Here is a 26,973-nt window from a genome sequence, read left to right as displayed (position 1 = left end):
TCCCCCAACCCTCGTTTATTTCTGCAACTTTCATTGCAGATATGACAATACAGCTGAGGTGTTATTTAAGAGCCATTATTGTTCATTGATTGGGTATTTATGAAAGCCAGGTCTCTCTGCTTCAAAGTGAAGTAAATGACGTTGGTAATGATGCAAGAAATGTTGGGATATATGCTGTGCTGGGAAGTAGAAGTGGATGGAGCACAAACATGAGGGCTTTTTGTATTATTTTATGGTCGTATAGGATTGGCACGGTAGCAATATTTAAGTGTTTGATTTTATAAAGTGCCTGCCACAGCTGAAAAAAAAGTCAGCATGTCAAAGCAAGAAGAATAAACAATATCAATAAATGCAGTCCTGATAAGCAATATTTGCACAGGACTTCTAGATATTGCCACGTAGCCTAGTTATTAAGGTATTCTCCTCAGGTTTTCCCTCAGTCCAGTGTCTGAGCAGACTTAATACAAGTAACCTTTTGTTCTCTACCAAATCACTTTGTACAGAGCAAAATCAGTTCTACAAAGCTCTGGAATTAAACCACAACCTAATATGTCTTTGGTACAAGTGGGCCTTGACCTATTATTTGACAAACGCTGTTTGATAATGGGATTCAGCACTAAGCCGGTCTCCATTGCTGCACTGCAATCCACTTTCCTCTGCAGGTCAGCTGACCCTTCCCTTGGTGTGATGAAGGATGGCTTGTATGATCTGTTCTGGCTTGTTAAAACTTGTGATTTCACAAGGAGGAAAGGTTAAGGCTCACACAACGACAAGAACCTGTCACCAGAGTCATGCTCGTGACCTCTACCCACAATGAGAGATGTCCTCAGAAGATCCCCAATTCTCTCTCTTCCTTTTCTCCCTCTCTCGAGGAATACTCATGTCTCGACCTGCGCACGCCTCATTTGAATTTCAACGGCTGCCTTAAACCAGTACACACACTCACAAACACACACAAACAGTGGGTTTTCAGCCCGTTTTTTCCCGATAGAAATGACTTATGATTCGTGTGTCAGGGAGGTGTCTCGCTATGTGCCCTGACCTTTTCCAAGGAGAGAAAGAAGTGAATCCATTTCTGCCGGTGCTGTTTGTATGAAGCACAAGGCAGCAATTATTAAGGCCTAATGAATAACTGGGACAAAACAAAGCGCAGACACACTCTAGCCATTTCTGCTCACCCCTCAAAAGGCTACATTAGCATCTTAAATGTAAATGAAACTTTTACTAGAAATGCAGACATGTTGCGCTTGGGGGTAGAAAAAAAAGAAACACATTATTCTTCCTGCCTACCCTATAGACTCAAGCAGTATGCAGTGCAAACACAAGCCAAATTTAACTGTCTTTCTGCACGGAGGTGGCTATTAATTCCTGTTAAGACGGTAAAGAGGGAGAAAAACATGCATTTGCGAAGCAGATACAGACGTTTTTTAGTTCAGCAGTCTTTATTTTGATCTCATTTTTGGTCACATGCGTCTGTCTGTCACTGAAGAAGGGATATTGTGCCGCTACATATGGGGCTTAACAAGCGCACTAGAACACGAAGCTTCTTTGTAAGCTGATTCACTAGGAAAGGAGAGAAGAAAATAAGAAACTCAGAGTAAAAGAGATCGACAGATTATGTAGGGTGACCACAACCGCTTTGACCACCACCAGAAACCTCTTAAAGCTGTTATCATGTCAAATAAGAGAAATCCTGGAAAGCCTCAACTGTAACGCCGCGCTCTGAACATTTATTTTACAAGCTCCCGCTGAGCACGCAACCAAATCTCTTACTTCCCAATGAATCGGAGTCATCCATCAATGTATGGACTGCTGCAGTGTGTGTCTGTGAATGGATGGAGATGGGCGAAGATTGAGGTGCTCCGTCCAGCAAGCATGACTACATGTGTGCCCCAGAGCTGGCCCCTAAGTGAAAGGACTGCCCAATGCAGCTAATATGGGTCACTGTGTGGCTGGGTTGTGGCTTGTGTTCTTCCAAGAAAAGATATGAATGTGTGCATTGAAAACATGCATGTGGGGCTAGTTTAACTTTTATCCACTGTCTTTTTTTCAGCCGTATGCTTTTCCTGGGCTAAGCTAAGCTGTCTTCTCTCTCTTCATCCGTCTCATTGTAATATGGCCTTGATTAGAAGGCCAGTGGCTGTCGTAGTTGGCCGGCAGACTTGTTCCAGCTATGTGTTCATACTGGGGGTCCTTAGGGAGAAATATGTCAGCCTGATCCACTGCTTGAACGAGACCCTCACCACCGCCTCATAGTATGAATATGACAGAACGTGGCGAGAAGGTGGGAGGGGAAAGATGTATGGAGTTTGCATACGGAGCTAGAGAGTACTGTGTGCAATACCTCCTTTGTCTCCGGTGGTAGTTGAAGGGCGGCCAAGTATGTAAGTATTAAACACACAAATGTGCACACAAACGAACACACACTTGGCTCTCTTGACAGGCATAAACCTCAACAAGAACAACAGTGAAACAGGATCCTAAACCCATCTCCTCCTGAAACTGTGTAGTCAACAGTGTGTTACTAAAGCGCTCCCAGAACATTGGAAATAGGGGAAATATAGATTTCCCTGACAGTTGTGTCTCTTTAGCCTCTCTGAGTGTCTACTCTCATGCACTAACTTAATATGATCTTAGAGATATGGCGCTTGGAAAGCATTCTTAGTTTCCCTCTGTGATGGCAGCTTAGAAGTGGCAGCTCTCTTAAGCAGCAACAGGAGAAAGATGGAGAGTTTAAAAAGAGACTTAATAGACATTCATGTGGCAAAACAATATAATGCACAAAACCACAGTCTGTCTGCTGAGCAAACAGCGATACGTAGTCTTCACTGTAGTTTTTCCGGTTCCACCTGTAACGCCTACTACCACGGAGAAACCACGCATACACACTGCAAAGAGGAAGCATTGTAGGTTTTGCACAGGGTAAATAAACTGAAACCTATCACACACATGCAGACGTGGGGCTGGGGCTTCAGCACAGTGGCGCCGGGGCAGGGCAAGCAGCAGCAGCTACTAATTAAGAGTGGTTGGCTGAACAGCTATAGTTAGGGCTGGAGCTGGAGGGCTGAGGAGAATAGGGCGACAGGTCTGACACCGTGTCTGTGTGTGTTACTAGCAGCCCAGGGGGCTATAGGCTAGGGCCCCAGTTGCTGACTCAGATTCAAACACAGCCTGTCTGGCAGCAATACTGCTGGTACAGCTAACAGGGGGGAAGAGCAATTTGCTCTTTCCCTGTTACTCTCTGCCTTTTCTCTTTACTTGGTGCAGTTTTTTACTCTACATTTTTGTGTGTCTTTCGGGTTTCACTTACTCTTTCTTCTGCTCTCCATTCCTTCGCTCCACTTTTCAGCCACCCTATCATTTTCTGTCTCTCCATCTTGCCTCTGCACTTCCACATTAAGTCAGTGTCATTCAGTAAGTGTTATTGGCAGCAAATGCCTTTGTGAAGCAGAGGTGGGGATTACAGTAGGATCAAAACAGGAAATACATTTGCTTTCAATGGTGGACGACTGATAAACATTTCCTCGACAGTGGTACTGCAAATGAACCGTTCCCTGTCTCTCTTTCGATCTAACTTTATTCTCGTTCCCACAAGTGGATACTAGATGTTCCTGTTCTGCTGCTGCAACCAAAGTGAATCAAACTTGTTTGGCTACTTTGGGAATTAATGTCTTGACTGATTCAGTGCTTTACGCTGCTGAGTGTAAACACAAACAAGAAATATGCCACTTTTACAGTCTTTTTTTTAAATCAAATTTTCTTTAAAAAGTATCTCTTTGCCGTCTCAAGTGAGAAATGGTAATAATTGCACATATATCTATTGTGATCTAACAAGCAGTTATTGTGCACTTTTAAGGCAATTTATTGTATTAAAATAACTGGTGACCATATTAAAATGCATTAAAAAGGGCCTTGTGACAGTATAAGAGGCTTGGCCCAGGCCTTGGTTATTTAGCATGCCAGCTAATCCTATTGTTGTTGTCTCGGGAGCATAAGTGGCGAGCTTGATGTTAAATCCATGCTTTTGTCTCTTTGTGTCTCATTTGCTGCCATCGAAGGCCTAAAGTAAGACTCTTTCACATTTAAGTGTATACCATATTTGAAAGTCTAGTACCATTCTCATGCATACCATGGACAAATACTGTTGAGTACACTGTGAATATCACATTAAACAAGCCTACTATGGCAGAGCATCCAACTGTGGCTACCTATTGACTGACTCACTGCCAATCCACTGCATTCTCAGCATTTCTGAACTGCCAAGAATGGAAAAGTGACATCGTTGACATTTGGATGCTTCAAACCGTGGGAAGGTTAATGGGTATAAAATGGGCAAGTTGCCATTCACATGCACCAGGTCCTGCACCAACTTTCTTTCTCAGGACTGCAGTTTACTGTGGTGTTGGCTACATACACACAAACATGCGCACATACACAAATACACACTTGCTCCTTTGTGTTTTCAGTCTAAACAGAGTGTTACAGGACAGTGTGTCAGCTTATTGTTTGTATGTTCCCATATCTGTGCTCCCTGATGTTTACCTCGGCAGAACAATGGATTGGCCTGGGAAAACTTGAGCACAGGAGGTCTGATCCTGTGCGTGCAAGTATTGTAAATCTGATTGCATTTCCATGATTCCTTTATAATAGCCTCCATGATACATAAAACACAGTTTGCTTTGCACTCTTTAACTACCACTTTGCCGTCTCTGAGCCATGTGAACGATTTTGATTTGTGTCCATGTTTCAACGCACTTTTCTTTTTTTATCCAGCTGTGAATACTGCATTATACAGTATGTCTTATGGTAAAGCATTTCTGCTGATGTTCAACATGTTGACAACTCAGCCAAGGGGAAGTCTACATTTGCTAAATTCCAAAATAAGTATTTAAAAAAATCCATCATTTAGGCCGAAAATAGAGGACTTTTCCGAGTCTCATTATATTTCCAATTTGCCATCATTTTCCAGCAGCACTGCCATTCAGGGCTAGAGAGAACTGCATAACACAGTCCTTTCATGAGGGAACTGACTTTACACTACATGAGCAAAGATATCATCTCTAACATACCTTGTTGGATCATACTAACTTTAGTGACAACCACATCTCCAAATTCTCTTGGGCGCGGAAAGCACCAAAAGCCACCGCAAAAATAATAAAAAACATTGTACAGTTTGTATAGAATACAAGCATGTCAATCATTGAAACAGCAATTTAACCCAGACACCTGAATAAAGGCACTTGCATGTGGAAGTGGAGCGGGACACAAAACACTCAGTAAAGAGGTCAAGAGGGCATTTTGTGTAGCTACAGGCTGTTAATTCAGCCTGCATTACATAAAAACTACTCTGCGTGTGTGAGATCTGGGCCTCTAGCCAGCCAACATTTGGGCTAACTGTCTCCTGTGGGCTCACAACTAAAGCTAAAACTGATATGGCCACAGTGGCTAGAGGTTTTGGCCCTAACTAAATGATAGCTTAAATTTGAGTTAGTACAGTGAGGCCTACTTGATCTACAAGTGGCATTATCAGCTTGTGCAATCAATGCAAGAGAGGGGACCTTTCATAAAGATTTCCCACGTTTCCATGTTTCAAAAAGACACCATTTATTACTAAATCAGTACAAAGCGAGATAACTTATTGTATTTTATGAGATGAGAAATTGTATCAAAAAGCCCAGCATGTGATCATGAGTTAATGCAGTGCAGCTTTTCATTATGAGGGCTTGACACAAAGACAGACAGACAGAGAGAGAACAGAGAGGCCTGCGCTGTGCCCATCCTCACCTTGGCCCAGTGCCAGGCCTGCTCCAACAGAAGAAGAAAGAGAGAGGGAGGGTGATGTGAGCGTGTGTGTATGTGTGTGTGTGTGTGTGTGTGTGTGTGTGTGTGTGTGTGTGTGTGTGTGTGTGTGTGTGTGTGTGTGTGTGTGTGTGTGTGTGTGTGTGTGTGTGTGTGTGTGTGAGAGTGAGTGAGGGGGCAAACATTCCCCTGGCAGGATCCCCGGGACCCGGCGGAGGGCAGGGTTCAGCCGGTGAAGGAGAGGCTGCGTGCCCGGCAGTCAATTAGCGGCTCGCATTTACACAACAAATGGAGCTCCCATGGTTTCTCGAGCGCTCACACGCGTACACACACCACTCATGAGTGTATCCACTCAGCGCTCATCAGCACACGCCGACGCAAGGTCAGAGAGATGGGGAGGGAGGACAAGAAAGAGGGAGTGAGAGAGAGAGCAAGAGGCCAGCTATCCGCTGGAGTGGTACTCTTCAAACACTAACTCATGGGCTGTATCAGAAACACAAGCAGAGCTGTGGTGAGCACAAAGTGACAAAATCTCTACAGCTGAATACTGCAGCTGTGATACAGTCATTGATACTTGTTCTCATCTCTATTTGCCTTAAGTAGAGAAAAGGGACATCTATAACGTGATCTGGATTGAATTTTGGATGATTGTTTAAGACAAAACTTGTCATTATTTTCAGCATTCTTAGACAGTCAAAGGTTAACTGAATCTGCATTCGAAAGTTGAATTGTCTTAGGCTACTGGTCCACCACCCCACAACTTTCCAACGATAATTCAGGTGAAGAATAAAGGCAAAAAACATTCCTGTTTACCCTCTGCACAACAAATTGTCCTTGCCTGTGTAAATGTTATGAATTGTGGTACTGTAATTCTATTTAGGTGCTTTGGAGCATCAAATGAGAATTGTTTGAAACAGCCAGCCTCATGCATTAAGGCATACCAAATTAATTCAAAAAAGAAATTTACTTAGCAGGGTTGTTCATTTAACTGAGCTGGAAACCGCCGTACAAAGTCCAATACTCAGTTTGCCGAGGGATGGACATAGAGAGGTAAAGAAACAGGAAAGAAAGAATAGGAGAGAACTGAAGAGACAGTCAGGCAGAAAATACAGGGCAGGGGTGACAGGCTACCGTTTCAAACATTTAGCTTCACCCAAAAACCTTGTGGAAAACTGCCATGTCAGGGTGACGTGTGAACAGGAGCTAAAGTCAATACCGTTGACTCAATAAAGTGATCAGGGAATACCCCTGTCAGGACCTGGTGAAATTCTTTTCAATCTTTCTTTGCAGTGTTAGTGTCACAGAAATCAATCAACCATTTTTGAGTGCATTCTTCACAGAAATCTCGCAGAAAAGAGATCCACTAGCTCTGCCATTGCAACATTATAGGTCTTATGAGTAATAAGGAACTAAGAGGGGGTTAAAGACAAAATGGAGGAGGGGAAAGGGAGAGAACATAATAGCTCTGCAGTGACCCAAATATGTTACTGCTGTCAGTGTGAATGGGTCAACATGGGTTATCAACTCTGGGTTTATGACCCTGCTCATAACTGGAGCTGTCTACAGGTCCAGAAATAGTCGTCTTTGATAAATAAAGAGTGAATGGAGGGTTGGGTACTAAAATCATTTCTACAGCCATACTATGGAAGATATTGGAACCAACTTCCTACCTCTCTGCTATAAATGCCACTCTTCTTTATACTTCTATCCATTTTATGACTCTTGCAGAGCAGGACTTGTTGCATTAACTTTTCATAAGGTCACCACACAAATCTTAAGTTTCTCTGCGCTGTCTGCCTTGTTGAATATCCAGTGTAAAAAACATTGCTGTAACCACTTGAATTACACCAAAACATGTTAATTCTGTAAATTCACAGAATTATACAAGATCTTGCAAAGTTCTGCTTTAGCAGTAGTGTGTATGTAAATGCCCCAAGGTGAATGACAACAAAAAGGTATTTTACCTGTATGTGTGGTATAAATGCTTGAACGAATGTTGGTTGACCCTGTATACAATATCTATATCATAGATCGGATATTGGGTTACAGGATCTTAGACAGAGGTTCAGGAGACAGTCACTGTCTCGGTCTGTCTCCTCTTCCCCTGCTCCTCCCAACCATCTGTCATTCTCTCCTACTGACATTCAGGTGAGAACTGCCTTGTCTGCAGACTGCATATCTGTGTGTCTGTGTGCGTGTGGGGTAGAGAGCTAAGCAGTAACAGTGGAAGCGGCCTGCCAAAGTTAATGGGAGGAAGACGTGGGTCTATACTGCTGTTGATGAGGTCGTGTGAGTTTGGAGTGTGTGTACGTATCTCATCACCGGCGGGTCGGCTCACTAATGTGTGTATCTCTCTGCCTATCCGCCCTCTACCCACTCTATCCATTCATCTCCCTGCCCATACATCAATCTATCAGGGACAATTATTGGTGAAACGAGACTAGTGGTAAGTGGATGAGAGGTGACCTGCGCCATACAGCAATCAAACCCCAACTTTCTCCCTCCAGCTGTGCTCTGAATAGGCCCTTAAATCACTCGGCCCGGGCCCTTTGATTGGTTGACCTCTCTGCATGATTAAACAGCCATTTTCATCATGTCCTCCATAGGAGAGTGACAGAATGAGAGAGGGAGAGAGGGGGAGAGACACACACACTGATAAAGGGGGTGAGCGACGCCAACCAAAAGGGACCCCTCCATGTTGATGATGACAGACATTTGGATTAGAAGTGTGTGAATATCGTCTGAAAGTAAAAACACGCACTGTGAGCTCTAGTGGACAAGCCTGTCATGCCACAACACTGACCACAAAGGACTGATGAAGCATTAAGCTCAATATTACAGTAGAAAGACAATACAACCCTAAATTTTTAATATGAAAATGAAAATGTAATAATAACCTTATTAATATATCAATGCATTATATCTCATCTTGGCCAACTTCCGGTGTTTGGTTTGTACTGAATAATTAGAGTTTGACTTCTGTATCACACTCCAGGCTGTTTTTTTTTCTTTTGGTCAAACATCTGGTTAGGTGTCTGGTTGTCATAGCCATTCTCAGTTTAATTATATGGAATTCAGATCATTTATAAGTAATTAGCGATTTCAGTAAATTTAAGCAAGACAGACATCCACAATGGCGGTAATTCAATAAATATGGTTTATAGTCAGGCCCCTATGACAAGCGACATTATTTAGAGCACAGTTTAATATTTAGAGACAATGTTATTATCCTGAGCAGCTTGCAGTGAATGAGCAGGAAGCATAAGGTACAATTTATGCATTGCACTGTTTTATATTACCATTGAATAATGCAGGCGGTCAGTATCTTGCTCAAGAGCACTTCAAAAGTGATGGAGATGCATCTATCGTGACTCTGTCAAACTGTAATGTGGGGCATCTACTGGCTACCAAGATACCACAGGGTCACAGTCATCATTGCTGTGATCAGCAGGCCGTAACATTAATTCCCCGAAATCACTGGTCTAAAGAGTGGGAGAGTTTAATTTCCGCCTCTTCCCTGAAACCAAACTTCTTGTCCGATAAAATCGCCACCCCCTCGTAACATCTGTTTGGCTTACAAATAAAAAAAAAATCAGTAAAGCCGGTGTGGCTGTGTGGCACAAGCAGGAGCAGCTGTTCCATTGCTGCATTCAGTCCTTAATTAAAGTTTGACTCAGCTTCTCTGAGTTTTTGTCATCCTTCTTTCCCCACATTCTTTCTTTTTCTCCGCCCTGCCTTGCACACAAGAGCGTCTCCCCACAACATTATTTATTATTCTTTGGTGCAAGCTGCCTTGTTGCTGTTCTGAGTTAGCTAGTTCTGCCAAGTTCCCTCCCCTCACTCCTTCGTTGTCTTCTTCTTTTCCCTCAGCCGTTTCTGGCCGAGGTGCAGGCTCTGGCATCATTTTGTTCAGATTTCTCCTATCCCGCCCTTTCACAAATCTAAACGCTCCAGGCTTTTATGTCTATGCAGCTACAAGCAGACGGGGAGACGGGTTACTTTTGAAAATGTGTCTGTGCTGTGGCCAAGTTTGACTGCAGCACTGATTGCCGAGGGCAGGATGAGGTGTGCCTCTTGAGTGAGCTATAAACAGCTTGTGCCATGTTTTGGGAACAGCACATGTGGCGATGACTCTCAAATGTGTCTTACTTTGTAGTTTGGGAGGAAGAAATGTCAACGTATGGCCAATTCTAAAGTATGTTTCAGCTTGCTGAGGTCTTTGCTTGGAACATGTGAACTCTTCTGCCCCGTTTGTCTGTTCTAAAATTAGATCACTGGTTTATTGCTATTGTTTTGAAGCTACACTCGACATTCAGTGTTGCCTTAAGTGCCAGTTGGAAAAATACTATCTGTCATGTGTCAGAGGGAAAGCAGAGAGAAACTGCTGTTGCACCAGGGGCCATGTCACGCTGATCTCAAGGGCCAAATAAGGTCATACTCAGGAACAACGGAGAGCTTAGCCGCTCAACCAGAACAGCAGCATTCCTCTGCATGCAATGGGAACCAAGGAAATTGTGGATCTCGTTGAGGCAGGGGTGGGACAGCCCCAAGAGAAAGACTTGAAGAAAAAGGAAGCATCTCCTCCCAGCTGCCACACATCAGCACATCACAGCAGTCACAAGTTACACACCCCATTGCATTTGGAATGCGGTGCTCGACAAGAGCTGAATGATATCGGTGACGCATTCCTTCATGCTTGCTTGCTGCTTCGTCACATGTTCAGCCTCCTTGGCAGAACCAAAAAATCTACCAGCTAAGAAAGGAACTTGCTGGGGCAAACCCAAAAATAGTCTGAAACAACAGATGAGTAACACTTATCAACATTCTTTGCTAGCCTACCTCTCTTCACGTGGGACTGGGCATGCCGCTGACCTATGTGACAGCTCCTGGTAGGGGGGCGAGGAGGTCAGAGTTCACAGAGCACAACTGGAGTCATCATGAGACAGCGATGTGAAGCTCACACTCACGCCCACCTAAATGTCCCTCCCCCATTTTGTAGTAGCAGCTCAGAGGTTCACCCAAGGCTGGGCAAAAAGCAACACAAGGGCAATAAAACCTCCATGGCCTCACTCCACCTTTAAAGTAGGGATCAGTCTAACCTTTGACATCCCCCTCTCCCTCCCCACCTTCCAGTTTGGATGCCCCCTCCTCCTAGTCTTCATCTATTTCTGGTTACAATCGACACCCCACCCCCATACCACCAGTCTGCCATTGTCTGGTCTGAAGTACTTATTCCCAGAGTGCCCCCGCTCTGCTTGCTTCTCCTCGGCAGGGGGCTGAGGAGGGAGAGACGACTTAAAAGCACCCCTGGGACATTGTTGCAGCATGGAGGTAGACCAGGTCTGCTAAAAGAATTAGGCCGAGCATTCATCAATGTTTTACACAATATGCTGTCGAGTGGTTTTCTCCTTAACAAGCTATGTAAGGGAGGCAAGGGAGGGAAACAGTTTTTATAGTCTTTATGCACATGTTTCCATTGAGGGAGTAAAAGGAAAAGCAACCGGTCTTTGAGGAACATCCTAAAACTTTTTTTAATGTTATTCTGTGTTAGAAGAAGTGGAGGTGTCCTTGATTAAAGAAATTAGTTGACTAACACTTGCACAATTTTGCTCATAAGTTTTTTGGAAAAGAGCTATCTGATCAAAACGACCCATTAGTCTACTAATCGACTAAGAGGGTTCAGCCCTAAGAATATAGTTTTCCGAGCTGTTCAGCGATACCTACCAAGAAGTTGTAGGAAGCAATGTTACACAAATATAAAGCTTAAACCTTATTTGAGTCCTTTTTGCATTAAACTGCCTATGAAATACAATCATGTTTCCATTGACTTATTTTTTAATCACTGTTAACAAGCTGTATGGAAGTTACGAAACTTCCTCAATTGGTCAAAAAAGCTTTTAAGCTCATTTGATTTGTTTTTTTTGCCTCTGTCACTGACGTCCCGAAAATTTAACATACGAATGAATGATTGTACTGTGTCCTCCCAGTGTTTTGTTGTAGATTCCAGGGTTAGGTGTGGTTAGATGGATAAGATGACATGTTTAGCTTTCAGTTAGCAACCTGTACTTTTACTCTGTTTACCGAAGGATGACAGCCATGCTTAGCCGATAGCACCAACTTTTAATAGAATAGAATAAAATAGAAATACTTAATCGATCCCAAGCTGGGAAACTATCCTAGAGTAGCATAGTTTATTCTCCCCATACCAGTTGATGGTAATGCACCAAATTCCAATTTATTTTTTGCAACATTTCAAAAGTTTGCTTAAAATGTACTTGACAATTAAATGTAAACCCAGCTAGTGTTATCATTAGCCCTCTTTTGCCACTAACCTGGAAAGTATTTGCATTTATTTGCAAGAGGTGGGGGTAGTATTACTGGGTAACTGTTGCGCTTGTGAGTAGAGAAAAGTCCCTTGTACATGTGTCTACGGTCGACATGCTATGCAGTGGCACAATGCCAACACACAATGGAGGCCAGACTTGGCGGGCTACTCATCACTTCTCCCTCTTTAACCCTTTGAGAGGAGCACAAAAAAGGGAGCTGACAAAGAAGCTGTCGAAAGAAAAGGAGGTAGGAGAGGGAAGGAGGTGTAGGATACTCTACATCGCTTCGGCACTGTTCTAAGGGGAGTTTCAGATAACACCTGTAATTTAAACACTTGAATGTGGCAACATCGTAAGCCCGGGCCAATGGATGCCAGGAATCCAAACAATTTCTCAGGCAAGGACATAACACTGAGATTAGGTTGTAGGCAGTAGAGCAAGTACCCTGTTCCAACTACAAAGTCCAACAGGCTTGCACTATTATTTTCAGTATGCTACAGTTTTATTCAAATTAACATTTCTGTGGTAACGATTGTTAACAGCAATCATTTGTAATCTGGGATAGTTTCAAATAAATGAATACCACTTTCAGTCAAACGTTTAGAAAAGTTTTGGGTTGGCCCCAAAACTTGACAGGTCCCACTTGGCCCTGATGTGGAGAAGTGGCTGCTAGAGTTGAACGTGTGGAGGTGAGAGACTGGGAAGTGATCCAGTGATTAAGGGATAAACTACTCAAAATCTACCCTTCTTTTTGCAGCTAAAGTGGGATTGCATGGTGGATTTAAGAAGGCTAACTGCCCATTCTGTTATGATGAAAAACAAAACAGTTATGTTTTCTCCTTTATTGATAAGAGTGCCAGGCACTCAGGGGGAAAAACTGAGTGATAAACAAAATGAATAAATGAGCACTCATCTCCATCTGGTAAACACACATGCAGGTGCTGACATCAGAGTGTGTGGTTTATGAGCCATGGAGCATGTGTGAGATTACACGCACGCACGCACACACACACACACACACACGAGAGCAAGAGTGCAACTAAGGAAGAAGAGAGGGAGAGTGATCCTGCCTGGGTCCAACACGCATATGTAGACACTTTCTCTGTGTCCACCGCTGCCTCGGGGGCGACACCACTATACTGCTGACCTCTCTGGAATAAGTCGCCCTTCCTTCCGCTAACATAGGGGTTGTTGCTGGCTAGTCCACAGCACAGTCACAGTAAGGGGGGCCAGACTGGCGGCTAGATGATTTATAGGCTAGCCCACGGTCATGCTTTTGCTGGGCAAGTGGCTCTCTTCAAAGGCCTGCCTTCTATTAGGCTTATTTACAAGGCTGGGGAGAACAGACAGTCTGAATTATTTAAGATTCCCCCGTGGTAAATACAACAGAGACCAGGAGGGTGTGTGTGTGTGTGTGTGTGTGTGTGTGTGTGTGTGTGTGTGTGTGTGTGTGTGTGTGTGTGTGTGTGTGTGTGTGTGTGTGTGTGTGTGTGTGTGTGTGTGTGTGTGTGTGTGTGTGTGTGTGTGTGTGTGTGTGTGTGTGTGTGTGCAAGAAAGGGGGACGAAGGATAGAAGACAGGAATGAAGAAGTGGAAGCTGGAGAGACTGAGAAGGGGGGGGGGGGGGTGAGCAATTATGAGTTGATGCACCATTAACATTAATCACAACAATAAATGGCTGTGTGCCTGTGCAAACTCTTCCCTGTTTCATCTCCTCCACAGTGGAGAGTGTTACCTTACACTGAACACGATGAGTCCCCATGCTTGCACATGCACAAACACATTCAGATAGCATCCTGTATACCATCTTCCTGTACATTGTGCACACTGATGGTGCACTGCTTATCTCAATGCAAATACATGCACAGGCACACACCCACAGTGCGCTGCATCCTCTCACACAGTGGTTCTCATTAACAAGCCAAACATGCCTGAAGAGGCAGACAGACTCTAGTGAGCACGGTAAACAACCAGTAGGCTCCCTCATCTAAAACTGAATCTCAGCATCAGCAACACGCACTTTCTGCCAATGAAACTGACAGGCTGGGCCAGATGCAATGTATTCAAAGATCAGTTTTTTTTTCCACTAAATCTGGAGTTCTTTGCCCAAGACACCTTATGTACATCAACACATCATCACTTGCATAGAACACTATGCTGAACATTTTAATTTTTTATTGATTATCAGTAAGAAAATACCAGGATATAGATTGTATGTCCCCACATTTTTTTACAATATAAACCTGATACATCCCCATTCTTTTTCTTTAAATCAAACAAAAACAGAAAATAATGAGTCCTCACAAGGGATTAATCGGCCGAAAATCAGTATTCGACACCATTGGCCTTGCCATAATTTTGCACTGGCTAAATGTAAATTATAAAACAGTAAGATAGCTTTTGAAGCAAGACAGTTAAAATAATATAATAATAACCAGAATAACAGTATGTGTAACCTACAATAAAAGTAAACAACAATGCAGGTGCTGGGGGGAGTTGTTGTCTTATTTTACAGGAAGGAACTGGCACTTCCTGATCTATAGCAGGCCCCAGCTCTTCTTCACAAGATAAAATGCAACAACAGAAGACATTTTATTATGTCCACAAGAATCAGGGACCCAAGCTGCCTGTCTGAGTCAATGTGTGAAGGAGGAGCTGGGGTGGACAGGATGCTGACAGGAGCATTGGCATGCTGGGCAGGAAACCTCATATGTTGAGGCTGTGCCCACTCGCTGCGGGGATGGTGGGATTTCTACATGAGGCCACTGGGTCAGAAGTGGAACCGGGGTCAGCACTGCATCTTTGGACCTTCAGGCAAAACCTTCAGGGTCACTGTAATTCAATCTCAGTGGTGACATGCCATGGGACTGAGGGTCAAACACAACCAATGATAGTGTTTCTTTGGTTTGGATGAGAGCCCATTCCACAAAATATGACAGATTTTACGAGGATATAAATCTAGTGCAGTACTCCTGTAAAATTAACTATTCGTGCCCTACTTAAGTCAATCTCATCACTCAGCTGTACATGTCAATCAGACTAATCAAGAACTCTTTGAACAAAAAGGAGGCTGTGCAAATTCTGTTTCCCAACTGGCAGTACAGGCTACAGGGTTTATTTTCAATTTGCAGCCAGATTAGCAGGCATGTTTTTGATACTGTCAGAACGGCAGATTTTTCTATTCCAAGTCGTCTTGAGTGAGTGGCCTTTTTAGTGCCTGCTTCAAAAAGCATCCCCCGTACCCGAGCAGCTGTCACTTTCAGCAGGCACTGTGGAAGACAGAAGCGGGGGTGGGGTCCTTTGAAGGAATGGTTAAAAGTGAGCGATAAAAATAAACTGGGAGAGAGGAGAAAATTAATTATACATAACAGACAGTTCACTTGGATGAGCACGACAGAGACAGAGAAACTAAGGCTGCTTCACTCAAAGGAGAAAAAAAAGCCATTTTCCGGCTGAGGAAATTTCTGCTCTGCAGCCGCAGTGGTCATATTCATTTGGCTACACCTGAAGTGAGGGATACAATCAGGAATATTTTTAAGAAGGTCAAGGCATCAAATAATACAGACAGGGCTTTCATTTCAAATTGCATCCCCTCTAATTCAGGCAGTTTCCTTGAACCAAAATAAAACTGCCAGCCTTGAGCGCACTCTCCTTCTTCAAAAAGGGATGAAGCTTGCAGATAGCTCAGTCTGCCTTTAAATTCACTCCTGATTGGCACTGATGAGGGTTTATGCTGCTGGCTCACCTGCAAACTCCCCTCTTGATATGATTCGTAATGCACCAGTACTTTGCAGGGCAACACCGCCCACTGACTTTCAATCCCAGCTTCTTACTTGGGCCAAATGGAGGTCATTCCTATTTGAGCAGTCAGTCAAGACAGGCCCGCCAGGTATTGGCGAGTGAGTTTATTTCATATTAAGGCTTGTCGGCTGGAGAGGCGTTAGCACCATGAGAGCTGTGTGTGTATGTGTGTATGTGACAGGACCTTCGGGTAGAGCCCTGCTGCTGGTCCCTCTTTAGTACGTTTTAATATTGCTGCTGCTGTGTGACTCCTCGCCTCAGGGCGCCACACAAACCCCAAGGAGTCCAAGTTAAAAACACTCAAATAGAGAGCAGACGAGGACGGGACAAGGATCAAGTAAGCGATGGAGAGGTGACAAAATTGAGAGTCAGGAGAGGATGTGACAGAAGCAAGGAAGGAAAGAAAGATCTAAATAGGAAACTAAGGTATAAAAAAAGAGCAAAAGACAGACAGATTGAATGAAACACACTCGCAGCAGAGCGCCGGTAACATGACTAACCTCTTTAGCAAGACTGACACAAATGAAAACTTATGTAATAAAAATACGGCATCTCCACCGGCTATGATATGAAAGTAGATATTGCATTACAGCGCTGCTGTGCCAAGGAAGCCTCGATCACACATAGGGGAGAGACCACAGCGCATCCGGCTCTCTCCGACATAACCTCTGTATTGGTCTGAGAGGGGGTCCTCTTTCAGCTGTAGTATATGATTCTTCATGCACTGAGCCAAGGAAAAACTATGAGGACTGGTCTTTCCAGCAGAAATGTACTGAAGAACTGGTTAAAAAACATAAAAAGGGGGGTGAATTAAGATTTAAGTAAGAAAATGATGCCAAAGAGTCTGAACAGAGAGAGAGAAAGGGAAAAGATGTGCGTGCATGGTCTCAGGGAGGAGATAACCAGCATGCAAACTGTGTAGGAGAGAGGAAGAATGGGGAAACAGCTCGGAAAAATGAGAGTAAGAAAAAGGCAGGGAGAGAGGTGGCGTGGAAGGATGGAGGTAGGCGCAGACAACGATGGGCTCCTGACAATAAGAGAGGAGGGCAGAGAGAGGAAAGAAAGTCTGAGTGGCAGTGTACGTCTAAAGGCAGGAAGAACGGCAGAGGAGTAGGCAAAGAGAGGAGGCGAGAAGAGGAAATGCCTAAACATGAGGTTGTCACACTGGTTTTAAAAATGTCGAACAGTAAGGGAAACTGGAAAAGGAGCCGTTTTTTGCACAGTGGCAACACACACACACACAGCGAGCGTGAACACAGGCCATATATCGACTCGCCACACATAAGCAATGAATCACAGCACAGCATACCCTGAAGAATACAGTTATGCACTTCAAGTCCTTTCACATATATAAACAATTTCAATGACCCAGTGAAGTAGGTTTTCACTTCAACTTAGAAAGTCCCACTTGAGCGTGATGTAATTCAATTCCGATCTTCTCCCTAAATTTCTTGTTCTGAAATCTTTCATCTATACACTAAAACAAAATATCAAGGGCCAGTGTTAGAGTGCCATGGCCGATTCAGTTCTCACTCGAGCACAGCTCTGCTGCTTTGTCACCCGTTCACAATCTAATTAGACTTTAAATATGCCACTCACTGAAAAGTCCAGAGGAATGCGACAGGGGGGCGAGCCACACAAAGGCAGGATCGGTGGGGTGCAAAGTGCACATGTCAGCTCAAATTCCAAAGTTTGGACATCACAGATTTACCCTTCACGGCAGCAGCCAGACCGGGCAGGGCAGACTTTCAAAATGTTTGACTCTGCCGGCCTATTGTGGGGCAGATCTGTATCATAATTAGGGCAGATTGAGGCAAATTGCTTGTAATTTTCTGGCTGGCTTGCCAGTTTTCATGTGAAATGCCACGCAAGGTCACAGTTTCGCAAAAAAAAATGAATTTTCCTCAGCTATGATGTGGGAACTTTTTGAAACAATTAAGAGATAACCGTGTAGGTGAGATTGTTTCTCACAGATTTCCCCCAATTCTGTTCCTACTGAAGTCATATAGGTGTCTATAGGCCTATGTGGCTGTTTAGACATGTAATAACTTGACAAATATCATTATGATCTAAAGCTCATGCCGATAGAAAAGGCTGTCATTTCCGCACTTCCAAATAAAAGCTATTACACAGTCCTTGCACAAAGAGAGTCATTATATTACCTGCCGCTCCTTGCTGTTAGTCCCACACATGTAAAGTAATGCTTGTTTTGATTGGATGAGTAAGGTGCACCTCTGTTGTGGATGGCGAGGTGTCAGTCTGTCTGTGGTTGAATGATTTAAAGCTGCGACCAGGGGCACCACCTCTTAAACAAACACTCATGTCACGGTTCAAATCCTGCATCCTTTAAATGTGAATGCTGGTCACTGCATTAAACTGTCAATAAGAAGCTGCTGCTTGGCTGAACATGAGGCAAAATTGGGTCATGTCACCTATGATAAAGAATTACCACATAATGCCTGAGTCTTATTATAGAGTCATAGTGGCGCTACAGAAGATAACATAGACCAATCAATACCACTCCACTAGGTTTATTTTAACTACCTAAAATGCACAGCAAATACAAAGTACTTTAATATTAAATGAATATCGCCCTGATTTTTAGGCTCTAGTCTGGTAGTCCCCCTACTTTTCCTTAAAAAAAGGTTACAGTTATGTCCAAGCCCTTGCTCATCTAATATGATTCATGAATACATATTTAAATTGGGCTCGTAATGAATTCGCGTAGCGCGCGGGGTCGGAGCGGGTAGTCTAATTTGGTTAACGGGGATTTGATTACAAAAAATAGAAGTGAGGAGAATCCGATAGAGCAATAAGAGCATTTTCAATAGCGGACAACCAATGCGCGCTCAACACACCCACAGACAGCCCTCACCACTCTCCATCCCTGCTCAAAAGGAGGGAATTCAATTGCTGTCGAATAACACAAAGCTTACAAATTGCCTCTCATTCGTTAGCAGATTAACGCTCTTTTCACACCAACAGAATTTCTAATTATTTCAAAGCTAATAGCTGAATCGACCACGTCCCCGTATCCACCCTGGAGAAATCCAACACAACTCCTCCTTTAGGTCCATTTAAAAAATAACAGGACAGGATACATATAAATATGAAAATAACAAACAAGGTGCAAACGAGCATAAAAGTAAACATGTTTAATATAAATCCACGCCCCCTCCACCAGTCTCCCCGGACTATTTATCCAGGCGGCAGTGAGTGTCAGCCCAGTGAATACCTGTAATTATGTATGGTGGTGGCGGCATTCCTCCTCCGAGGCAATGCAACAGCCATACGCACCCTCCTCCAGATAAGCCTGTTAGAGCTAGTCCGTGTGTCACCACACATGGGTCCGGAGGTTGCATTTATCTCGAGACCCCACACATTACAGTCATGGGAGACAGAAAAAAGTCTGTTTTTTACTAAGGTTCTCATACCAAGCCTAAAACTCACACCACACTGCACCAAATTCGAGGTTACTTGCAAAAAAGACACCAGTATAATTTTAGTTTCAAGCTTCGGGTGCTTACCCTGAGATAACTGAAGAAATGAATCCGTATTAATTAAAGTTAGTAGCTAAAGCCTCGTTCGGCGCTCAAATTATCCGCAGTTTCTACAGTTTACTGGTCACACCGGGGCACACATTCAACACAGCGAACACGAACACAAGCCTCCACACACCTAAATAACTGGTTGTCACAGCTACGTTACGTATCCTCTTCATGCCGTTTTTCACGCCGGGGTTGGAGTGCAGCTTCACAGCTCTTCAAACTCGCGGAGAAATCAGACGCCGAGAGCGGAGAAGACATGGGAGAAAAAACACAACGACAAACTCAGTACACTGGAGCAATGGAGAGAGAGAGCGAGAGAGAGAGAGAGAGAGCGAGAGAGAGAAAGAGAGAGAGCGCGAGAGAGAGAGAGAATGTAACCTAAATATTTCAGCCGGCTCCACCAAAACCCCGCTCCCTCCACGCGCAAAAAAACAACCCTGCACCGGGAGTTTTCACGGTACTTACAGGTTCAAGTGATTCGTAGGTTAGATATCGTCGCCATGGTTTTAAATTCCAAAACTTGGGGACATTGCACTCTGGTCACGGAGCGGCGGTGATCCCTCTCCGGCGGCTCCCTGCGTGTGAATAGAGAGCAGAGGAGAGGAATGCAACTCCGGCTCCAGGAGGGAGGACGGTGGGAGGAGGCGCCCGTGCTGCAGCACGGCGCCCATAGAGGGCGCCCCCGAGCCGACTCGTGGTGTGACGGTCACGGGGAGATGTGTGCGAGAGCCTTACATCAATATTTCAACTAGACCCACACTTTTACAAAAACATTCATTTTATGTTGTACCCAATTCATTTTTATGTTAGACTAAGATAATTATACACTAATTCACTGTTATATTTTATACACCTTGATTCAATTGTGACTGGGCCTTATATATACTGTTACCCATAAAGTTGGATAAAGTCCATAAAGTCCTCTTTTTATGAGTTGAATTTTTTACTTTGACATGTTTGGAAGAGATTGATCAATAACGTTTTAAGAATATATGCAAGTTATCTATCAAAATAGATCACATTGTCACAATCATTAAGAGGTAAAAAATATTTTATTCCAACTTTATGGGCAACAGCATGGATGTCATGTCAGCAAGTTTCAACTTTCCTATAGTAAATCAAGTTGATTAAAGTTGTTTTTTTTAACTTTTCATATTTTAGGTGACTACTTGACAGTTAAGAGGCATTGGCAAAGTCAGGAAATTTATTTTATTTTTACCAAAGCAAAACTTTATATGTGACATATTTTGACCTATAGCTCTATGGGGGTTGAATGGGAAAATGACGGAGTAACTCGACCTATTGTCGAATATTGGCTACCTGCAGGTTATGTTTATAAAAGAACACACAGAGATACATTTACAGTGGATGGTGTTTAAAGTACAAAAGGCCCTGGGAGATGATGGGAGACAGGTTAGGTTGTGTGTTCCCCAAAAACAAGGCAGGCTCCTAATTAAATGAGGAGGCATTGGACCTGGCTGTCAAGTCCCATCAGCTGACACATTTACACCAACTAACACTGAGTAACAGTGGGATGACAGATTTTGGATACGGCTATCCCACCACCTTTTAATTCCTACCCTTTTCTTATGATAACCAACCTCAAGACCGTGGAAGTGACTTTGAGAGCCAGATTTTCAATATTCATCACATAGTCAGCGACTATCAGGAGGATAAACAAAGTCTGTCTCTGCAGCTAGGAAGCTTTTGGGATAACTGAGTTATTCAAATAGGCAGCTCAGGTTACCAATTGCACTCAGGAGAGTAGAGAGCAGGATCTGGTACTAACCACACCACCTGGCTCTGTACTCTTGAGTATGTGTAAGAGAGTGTGTGTGTTTCAAAGGGGTAGAGGGGAATGTGTATTTTAGATTGAGAAAGATAGACATTTGTGTGTGAATAAAAGAGCAGCTGAATTTCAGCACTTGCCAGGAAATTTCCCTTGAGTCTACCACACCACCCAGCATTCAATGCTTTTTCAAAAGCTCTCTGTCTGCCATTAGAAATGGTTGGTTTGGCTGTAGTAATAATAAGAGATTAGCCTCACTTACCATGTGAAAGGCCTGTGGACAAAGCCATCCCCTATTTTACACTTACAACACTAACACATTGAGTAAGTGCTGTTTACATCCATCCAGTTCCACTTCAGACCTACTGTAAGTTCTCATGGGGAGATTTTTATGGAGTATGAAACCAATCAGGGTGAGTACAAGTTATCCTTGTGCGAAGAATCAAAAAGCTGCATGCAAAATGGGCAGTCGCTTACTTTCTGTTGAAAACAGTTGTATTATAATACAGTCAAAATAAAGATACAGCACCTTTAATAAAACTCTTCTCCCTTTCTATATAGTGTACAACCAAAAGTTGTTTTGCATACAGTGCTCAGCAATGTTTAGTTTTTTTTAAAGAGCCAGATTAATCTCGGCTGTCATGATCTGACTAGACAGTACGCAGGCCGAGCAGCTCGGGCTGAAAGCACACAGAATATTAAATAAATGTACGCATAGCTGTTTGCTGCTGTTTTTCTATCTGTTTGGTTGTTTTTTTTTTATTCATGCAGTATTAATGGGCCTGTGTTTGGCAAGAAGAGCAAACATTTTAAGTGAGCAGAGAGATACAAGAACTGACTGATCAGAGAGAAAAAAGCCTCAGTTGTCCTCTAAAACACACAGAGAATACACTAACCTGCATCTGTGCGAACCCATATATATATATATATATATATATATATATATATATATATATATATATATATATATATATATATATATATATATATAATTCTGTGCAAACACACTCATACAGCTAAGCAAGGAGGTGTGCGTTATTGTTTTGCACACTCACACAAAACAAAGGAACACAGATTCTGTAGCTCTACACTATTGGAATACGCAGTTCAATAGACTGCATTCATAGCAACTACATTAAAATTATCACAGTCTCATGCACTTTACCTCGTGTTTCCTGAAATCATATCAGTGGATGATAATGAGCTATGAAAAACAAACATAAACCCTGGTGTTTAAATCCTCAAAACCTGAAAGATGATCAGTGTTTGTTCTTCACTATCAGTCAGCGGTGTCTCTTTCACTGCCTGATGAAATTCGGTCCTTCATGCTTAAAAGCAAAAAGAAACATCTGATCTGCGCCAATTAAGTGAAACTAATCAGATTTTGAGCCAGCGGGTGAAGCGCAGGTTTGGTGGCCTTGTAACCTGAGGTGGTACAGCTCTGGCTAAACAGATAATGAGCCATTAATTGGCTAACAACAAGATGGCCGACTGTTAGGTAGCACGGTTACAGGATATCATCTGGCTAAACCTGTCTGATCTGTTTGCACAGGCGCTCCAATCCCATTTCAGCTCTCAGGATCATCGGTCATGATGGAATCATGCCATCTGTGCATGCCGCCACAAGATCAGGATTGATAGAAAGTTCTTGAAATACCTGTTAGAACCTATGCCCACAGCCAGTAAAATATCTGTCTGTGTAGAGATTTAAGACAATGATAAGATGTTTCAACTGTTTAGGTAAATGGCTTCAAGATTCTTTTTTTCTTTTTTGATTTCTGTGACAAGATGATTCCCAGCATTTGGTTGTTTTTTTTCATTGTACAGGAGCTAACTTAAAGGTCCCATATTGTCAAAAGTCAAAAGTATCAACTCCCTCAATCCACAGAGAAATGCACACAGCCTGTATTCAGAAACTGTGCCTTTAAACAAGCTGTCAGGACTTCTGTATGGTTGGGAGGTCACAACTGTATAGGTAGAAAGTGACGTTTGAGTCATTCACTGAATACAATGAGGGTGCAGAGACACAGGGAGCTCAGAAGCGAGAGGCCTTAAAATACTGAGCAATCTGGAGCAGAGTGGATCTTTTCAGGAGATGCGTACACGGACAGTTGCGGACACCACGGAACATAGGTGTTTTGTTTGCACTATCAGCTTGGAGGACCTGTTCCACACATGTGTGGACAAGTCAATGCAGACACTACTTTCCGGCTGCATGCAGATGGTCCGCCCAGACTCTTGTGGCCATGGACGGATGACAGAATCAAACCAGATCCTCAAAGACACACAGACAATATCATTTTCGACTTTAAGAGCATTCACCGGGTCTGTTGTTTATAGTAGGTAATAGTATTTATTAAGTCTACATCCACAACAACAGCAACAACAACAACAGCAGCAACAACAACAACGACAACAACAACTATTCTTTCTTTGTTCAAGGCTCACTTCATCCTAAATGTACAGTGCATTCACATACAATATGTGGGTATAATTCACAACTTTCAGTGAAATCATGACAGTCACGTTTTCATTTTATTCATTTATGTTGTTAAAATGAATGATCCCAAGCCAATTGTGTTTGTTTTACATAGATGAAATATTTTGTTTTATGTTATACAACGGTGGGCAACAGTTCATTGCACCAAACATCCGTTTACTTTATTGTGATCTTGCATACAAGTGCCATACCTTTGCATTATTATACACATTGATGATGATTTCTGCCATAATGCCCAGGTCAAACTATAGCCACAAAAAGCATTATAGAACTTTTTAATGGACTTTCGTTGCTAGGCAACTGCCTGGGTCTTTGTTAACTTCCTGTCAGTTGATGTCATTCACATACACTGCAACAGAAAATAAACTGGGGTACATTTAAAATGTTTATGTTTACAACCATGAAATAGTATATACATGATGAATGCCCTGTAAAAGTCAGTACATACATAAAACATTTAAAAAGGTTTTTAACAACTTTTTCTGAACCTGTAAACATAAAATGCATGTAGTAAATTAAAAAGCTTTAATGCACTGCCTCTACTATAGGATAAATCCATGTGGTATGGTGTCAGTTGGTAGGAGAGAACAGCAAAACAGACGGGTTTTTGTGCAACCTGTTTCAGGCTATTAATGTTAAATATGACAAAACATTCAATTAAAATAAATCACAGAATCACATCTCAACACATGGGCTCATTAGGAAACTCACAGATCAAATAGTAACATAAGGAGATGTCAAGAAAGCAACCTGGTTTTGGCAGATTTGAAAGCGTTGCATCATCATCATGCAACATTATGCATATGCTGCATGTTTGAAATAGTAATGTCTTGAGTAAAGAAATATGAGTTAAGAATATTTCCGCCTTAATTATGCATGCATTTCGGTTGTGGGAAACCTTAAGAGACTCTGGAGACTTGTTCTTTAAATTGCTGCAACCTTATAGGCAGGCTCATTGGCCATGATTTAATGTGCATCTTTTCATAGACCTCAATTATCAATTAACTGTAAGTGTACACCACTGGGAATATTCTCAGTCGTGTCCACCACATTAACATCCATTAGAAGGGAATCACCTGTCTGCGCTGGAGCTCCTCAGCTGCTGAATGTTTTCCTCTGGGCTGCAATCTGTCACAGTGGAAAGAAAAAGACTGGTAAGATAATCATTTGGAATTGCTTGTGGATCATTTTGAGGTGGTCACAAATCTCAAAATTAACAGTTTGGATCACACCAAATGAGCGGTAAGTCTGAAGACTGATTCCTCTAATTATGTATGTGGCAGGAGAGTGGAAGCACCATGAAAATACAGCAGATTTGTGCCCTCATTATATGTTAAAACACGCTGGAGAGTAAATGTAAAGGCCCAACATTGAAAAAAGTGATATTTCCATGTCTTTTTTTTAACAGATTAGAGCAGACCAGATTTAAAATTTGGCAGCATCGATGCTATAGGCTCAGGGGAGACCTTGCAAAATCTGATTGGCTTTAACATGAATGAACACCCGGTACTCAGCTGATGGAGTAGAAGTCAGAGAGTTGGAGACAGAGAGAGATTGTGAATGAATGAGAGCGTAAAGAGAGTCTTCCTTATATTAACTTTTACGAAGCTTCTTATAAATACTGTGAAAATTTCAAACGCTCAATTCACAGAGGAATGCACACAGCCCATATTCATTGTGTTTTTTGAACATTAAAGTATGTGGACAGGTTCTAATAAACACCCAAAATTGAGTGAACCAGAAAATTAGCACAATATGGGACCTTTAAGAATACCAAGATCTTTATAAAGGAACAATACAGTACAGACAATACAATTGTCTGTACAATACAATACAGTCGGTTGTGTAATTGCAGTGGAAAACAATGGTTTGCCATACCATGCATGAAGCTTGTCAGGAGGCCGTGTCATGGGGATCAGGTCTGGAGATGTAGCTTCTCTTTCGCACGTGAAGCACACAACAGGTTATCTTCTTCTTCTTCCACATACAGCCCTGTATTTATACATGAATGTATTATGATCATATTAAAACCATGTTGTGCCAGCACACCTCATACCGTGTTGCACTTGCACAAACATAACACTATTCATTCTCTAGGTGTTGTGTGTTGAGTCAGGCATGCTGACAATATAGTACTTTATGTTTTATCCCTCACCCTGCTCACCTATTTTAAGAAGATTGAAAAATTTTATGTAGTTTACTTTTTTTCAATCTTCTTAAAATTTGGTGCAGTCATTTTTTTGGGGGGGGGGGGGTGTGCATGGTAGGCTGACTGGCAAACACCTTCTGATTGAATGCAACACATTTCATTATGATCAAAATTACAGGAACTTGTGTCGTGACTTTCTCTTGATATTGGCTTTATTTCTTTTTTTTTAATTTCACAGGCGTGGGATTTGGAGGACAATGAGTAAATAAGGGGAAAGAGAAGTGAAGACAGGGGAGCTTTGATGTTTCTAGATGTATACCTCACAGCTGCTTTTGTAGATGTGCTCACTTTAAACTGCAGTCATACATTTCTGCTCAGTGTGCGGGCCTAAGAATAATATTAAAGCACATAACTTAAAAATGATCACAAAGCTAGTTCCTCCTGAAATCTTTATGCAAAACTGGGTTTTATGTTACAAGTGTAGGATGAGAAATAGTTTTATGATTTTACGAAGTATCTCAACAATTACAGACATTCATGGTCCCTAACCTGACTCGTAAATGGGCCGTCATTGGAAAAGTTCAGGTGCTTCCAAAACATACCTGGCAGGTGATGAACCATCGATCTATCATCTGCCTTCTTTGCTCTTCTTCCAATGAAGAGATACGCTCCAGTTCTGATCAAACTGATGCTATTGCAGCATCTACACTTTCTTCTTCAGGAGCTCTCTATGTTATCATGACCCCCTGCTCCCCTCCTCAACTGCCAATAGCTCCTGATTGGCAGGTTCACCTTTGCTCGGAACACAAACGCGTATCAGCTGTATTTTGTGTTAAGTCCTAATCGGCAAATGTTAACATGCTTACACACTAAACTAAAACAGTGAACAGGTTAAGCATTACAAATATCAGCATGGTATCATTGTTAGTATGCAGACGTTAGCAATTAGCTCAAAGCACCACTAAGCTGTAGTCTGGTTTCATTAGGGATAATAAAGTAGAATTTAAAAAAAAACACTTAAAGCAGGGACTGAATATGAGATATATAGAAGCTGTAAAATAG

The 26,973-nt window shown here is 42.5% G+C and overlaps 1 protein-coding gene across 1 annotated transcript in view; it reads right to left on the bottom strand.

Annotated features, from left to right (window-relative positions):
• Window positions 1-20,048, bottom strand: part of plxna1b (plexin A1b) — a 197,687-nt gene extending 177,639 nt beyond the window's left edge. The window contains 1 exon segment of the mRNA XM_083938601.1: window positions 19,939-20,048. The gene's annotated coding sequence lies outside the window, so the exon portion shown is untranslated.
• Window positions 20,049-26,973: the final 6,925 nt, after the last annotated feature.

The sequence above is a fragment of the Echiichthys vipera genome (genome assembly GCF_963691815.1).
Source record: "Echiichthys vipera genome assembly, chromosome: X".
Lineage (NCBI taxonomy): Eukaryota > Metazoa > Chordata > Actinopteri > Perciformes > Trachinidae > Echiichthys > Echiichthys vipera.
This window is presented reverse-complemented; position numbering and strand designations above follow the sequence as displayed.